Raw genomic sequence first — 5,157 nt, 5'->3', positions numbered from 1 at the left:
ATTTTTCCAACCAGGGATTGAACCCATGCCCCCTGTATTGGGAGCACAGAGTCTTAACCACTGGATCACCAGGGGAGTCTCTATTCAAAACGTTTTGACTGTAGCAAATACAGTGAATTATTTTTTTCCATTTCAAAATCTTGAGTTTTGTAGCAAACTATCCTCAAAATATCCAACACCATATCTCTTAAAGGAATAAAAATCAAATATTCCAATAAGCACAGTAGAGCACAAGTGAAAAGAAGCTTTTTGAGGAATTGCCTAATTTCAAATTGGTTTGGCACATCATTGGGGTGTAGCTTGAAAATGATTCATCAATACTAATACACTTCACTGACTATGATGAGTATTAATTTCAACTTTTTATCAAGATGTGAGTTATTCTTTACCAATCTGTTAACAAAATGACAATAAAGCACTTTACCCAAGGGACTTCTTACATCTTGTGTAATTATAATTCTTTTTGTGCTGAGCATTTCAGTTACCATTGATCTTTGCTCTGAAAGCTTTACGAACTTTTAGGAAGTCCATGAAAGAGTGTTAAGTCTGAGTCCTCTGAAGTGCTACCATTAATTAAGTAGCTTCTACTTTAACAGAAAAAAAAAAAAAAAAGCTAGAAATATGACCACGGATGCTGAAGCTAAAGCTCCAATACTTTGGCCACCTGATGTGAAGAGCTGACTCCTTGGAAAAGCCCCTGATGCTAGGAAAGATTGAGGGCAGGAGGAGAAGGGGATGACAAAAGGATGAGATGGTTGCATGGCATCATAGACTCAATGGACATGAGTTTCAGCAAACACCAGGAGATAGTGAAGGACAAGGAAGCCTGGCGTGCTGCAGTCCATGGGGTCACAAAGAGTTGAACATGGCTGAGTGACTGAACAACGAAAAGGAATTATCAATGTGATCATCAAAATACTGGAGATACAAAAACCAAAACTAAGAAGCCAAGTAACTAGCCCAAATATACCACTGGTAGAGGCAAATTTTGAACCTCATAGTCTGACCCCAAAAAGCATGCCATTCTCCTTTGCCTGCTTTGAGGGACACCTTGCATTTCTCTTGTCCCCTAAGACATCCAGTTTCTACACACAGAAGAGATTCAATGCAAATTTGTTGAATGAAGGCAAACATACCTAGTCCTTGTTTCTGCAAGATGAAATATCACAGGAATGGAAATCTCATTTTAAAAATAAAAGAGGATTTCCAGCTTTTGACATTACTCCATGTCAAGGTTAGAGAATTGCAGAAAAATTAGTAGAGTCAAGAAAAGAGGGAAAGAAAGAAGAAGTATGGTGCTGATTCTGGAAAATAGAATCCGTAAATGTCTACTTCTAACAATATCAAAGGTAATATATTGTTATGAGTTGAATTTGCACCACTGCCCCACCAAAAAAGATATCTTGAAGTGCTAACCCTTAGTATCTCTGAATGCAATCTTATTGAGAAATAGGATCCTTGCACAGGGGCCATGCTAACCTTCTGTGTATCATTCCAGTTTTAGTAAATGTGCTTCAGGGCAGGGATACACAGACATAGAAAATGGGACTTGAGGACACTGCTAGGGAAGAAGATGGTGGGATGAATGGAGAAAGTAGAACTGATATATACACTATCATGTATAAAATAGATAGCTAGTTTGAAGCTGCAAAGAATATAATCAATCTGATTTCAGTATTTACCATCTGGTGATATCCATGTGTAGAGTCTTCTCTTGTGAAGACTAATTAAATAGTCTTCTCTTGTGAAGACATAGTCAAAGCTATGGTTTTTCCAGTAGTCATGTATGGTTGTGAAAGTTGGACCATAAAAGATGCTGAGCACTGAAGAACTGATGCTTTTGAACTGTGGTGTTGGAGAAGACTCTTGAGAGTCCCTTGGACTGCAAGGAGATCCAACCAGTCCATCCTAAAGGACATCAGTCCTGGGTGTTCATTGGAAGGACTGCTGCTGAAGCTGAAACTCCAATACTTTGGCCATCTGATGCGAAGAACTGACTCACTGGAAAAGTCCCCGATGCTGGGAAAGACTGAAGGCGGGAAGAGAAGGGGATGACAGAGGATGAGACGGTTGGAGGGCATCACCGACTCGATGGACATGAGTTTGAGTAAGCTCTGGGAGTTGGTGATGGACAGGGAGGCCTGGCGTGCTGCAGTCCATGGAATTCCAAAGAGTCAAACACCACTGAGCGACTGAACTGAACTGAGTTGGAAGCTGATATATAACACAGGGAGTCCACCTTGGTGCTCTGTGTTGACCTAGAAGGGTGGAATGGGGGGAGGGGAAGGCTCAACTGGGAGGGGATATATGTATACATAGAGCTGATTCGCATTGTTTTATAGCAGAAACCAACAACATTGGAAAGCAATTTCCTCCAATTAAAACATACATTTAGAAAAAACATGAAATTGAGTCTTTACAAAGTTCGTCAAGTTAAACTGAGGTCATTAGTGTGGTTCTTAATCCACCATAATATGACTAGTGTCCTTGTTAAAGGGAAAATTTGGACACAAAACAAACATATGCAGACAGATGTAGATGTGATCACACAGGCAGAATATGTCTACAAGCTCAAGATCACCTGAGACTCTCAGAAGCTAGGAGACAGGCATGGGGTAAATTGTCCCCCATCACTTTCTGAAGGAGCCAATTCTTCTGACACCTCAATTTTGGACTAGCATCCAGAACTGTGAAACAATTCATTTTCATTATTTAAGCCACCCAGTCTATGTACTTGAACACAACAGTCCTAGGAAACTAATACAGTTTAGTTGAAGCAAAATCCTTTCCTCCCAGTTTCAAAATGCTGAGTAATAATTCTTTCACTCACAAGCCAAGTGAATCTCAGAGCCTCAGTTAGTATGAGGGTGAATCGAATGACTTCTTTAAAGGAGAAATCCACAAAAAAGAAAGAAGGAAAGAAATCTGTACGTGTTGATGCTTTTATTCCCCCTTGTCTGCTTGTATTAGCACTCCTTTCTTTACCCTAGAGCCTTCAAAGGAACTCATTTTGTATTTATCCAACGAAAACAAGTCACTGCTTGGCTCATTCAAGTGGCCACTTCGGGAGTAAGGAAAGAGAATGTACTTGGGTTTGTTCTTCTCAGTGAGCATTTGAAAAATTAAAACAAAAAAGAAGAAGACGAATGATTATGTAGCCTTGAGACGACACAACTAGCTTGATAAAACTCTTAACGAATGATGTCTGAACTAGCACAACTAGAATAAACTGTAGAATAACTAGAATAAACCGTATATTCCATTTTAAAATACAAGTAACAAGGGACTTCTCTGTTGGTCAAGGGGTTAATTTCACACTCTCAAAACAGAGGACATGGGTTTGATCTCTGGTGGGGGAACTAAGATCCCACATGCTTAAAAAAATAAAACAACAATGACAAAAGCAAAAAAAAATAAATACAAATAAAAATACAAGTAACAATATTTTAAAAAAGAAAGAAATTAAGCAAACTCAGCAAAGCGGCTATTTGAAGAATGATATTTCCCCACCCATACATGTAAAATTTTGCCTCACAAATCCTATAGCCTAGCTGTAGCTTCTTGGAAAAAAGTAGCTAGGAAACACTTCAATAAAAGTAAGCTTCAGACATGGACAACAATGTGCTATACCCCAAACCAAGCATGTTTCAAAAGCATATGATAACTATTCTTTTTCTGTATGCCCAGCAATAATATTGCTGAAGTGCTAGGACTTTTTAAGCGGGAACCAAACTAATCTTTATTAATCCTCATCACTGTGGTTGCATAATGTCTGGATTAGAATGTCTGATGTGTGACAATGTCTTTCCTCTTCCCCTGGCAATCAGAAGTGTGAAAATAAACCTTACACTTTAAAAGAAACGTCGAGTTTGGGGAAAAAAAATAGATATACACATCTGAACCAAAATAAGAGGGGAAAAAGGCTTTCCAGGAGAAAATATATACACTATGTCAGAGTTCTAGACATGTTCTTTTCTGTTAATATATTCACTGCTATATGTCAGGCCTGTGAAAATAGGCGGCAAAACAAGAAGGCAGGTGGCCAAATACATACAGAGAAATTTTTAAAATGTGTTCATTTACATTTTTTGATAAGCTCTCTTTAAAGCTTAATTAATATCTTTAAAATTACTTCCTAGAATGATCTGTGCATAGGCCCAGTTTAAATTGCCAGTAGGTGATAATTAGTAAGTGAGGTCAAGTCCCATAATAAATAAATAAATGCAAACACAAACACCTCCCTACAAGGACTGGTGCCTGCCATTCCAGTGTTTTCCTTTGCTGGTGTGGTTTAGTCTGGATCCCTCTAAATGGATTCTCTGCTATAAGAACCCCATTCACTGAATCTAATGCATTTTATGGTGTCAAAATCAATGAAGCACCACAGTGTTCAATCAGGCTTTCCAAAGATTTGATTGCATCCGGATCTCTGACTTCCAGAACTTGCAGCCAGACACCTTAGCACACAACCAGGTCTGGCTGGATTGCCAGGTCTCATTCCAACTTGGCTCCCAAGTCAAAGTTATTAAACAACCTCTTCTAAGATCTTAACATCTATAATATTATTTTGTTCTTCAGTTGCTAAGTAGTGTCTGACACTTTGCAACCCCATGGACTGCAATATGCCAGGCTTCTCTGTCCTTCACCATCTCCTGGAGTATTTACCCCATAGCTAAAATGTTATGCATCCATATTTATATGTCCATATAGATGGTTATCTTTTTAGATATAGCTAAGCTGAGTGCCGAAGAACCGATGCTTTTGAACGGTGGTGTTGCAGAAGACCCTTGAGAGTCCCTTGGACTGCAAGGAGATCCAATCAATCCATCCTAAAAGAGATCAATCCTGGATGTTCATTGGAAGGACTGATGTTGAAGCTGAAACTCCAATACTTTGGCCACCTCATGCGAAGGGTTGACTCATTGGAAAAGACCCTAATGCTGGGTAGGATTGGGGGCGGGAGGAGAAGGGGACGACAGAGGATGAGATGGTTGGATGACATCATCGACTCGATGGACATGAGTTTGAGTGGATTCCTGGAGTTGGTGATGGCCAGGGAGGCCTGGCATGCTGCAGTTCATGGGGTTGCAAAGTGTCGGACAGGACTGAGCGACTGAACTGAACCGATAGACATTGACACAGATATCAGTGTGAAAT

The 5,157-nt window shown here is 39.6% G+C and overlaps 1 non-coding gene across 1 annotated transcript; it reads right to left on the bottom strand.

Moving 5' to 3' along the window:
• Positions 1 to 1,421: 1,421 nt before the first annotated feature.
• LOC145530647 (U6 spliceosomal RNA) lies at positions 1,422 to 1,531 on the bottom strand. The gene has a single exon (XR_014071962.1). It is a non-coding gene; the product is annotated as a U6 spliceosomal RNA (small nuclear RNA).
• Positions 1,532 to 5,157: the final 3,626 nt, after the last annotated feature.

Source organism: Giraffa tippelskirchi, chromosome 12 (assembly GCF_054371585.1).
Source record: "Giraffa tippelskirchi isolate mGirTip1 chromosome 12, T2T-mGirTip1v1.2.pri, whole genome shotgun sequence".
Classification (NCBI taxonomy): domain Eukaryota; kingdom Metazoa; phylum Chordata; class Mammalia; order Artiodactyla; family Giraffidae; genus Giraffa; species Giraffa tippelskirchi.
This window is presented reverse-complemented; position numbering and strand designations above follow the sequence as displayed.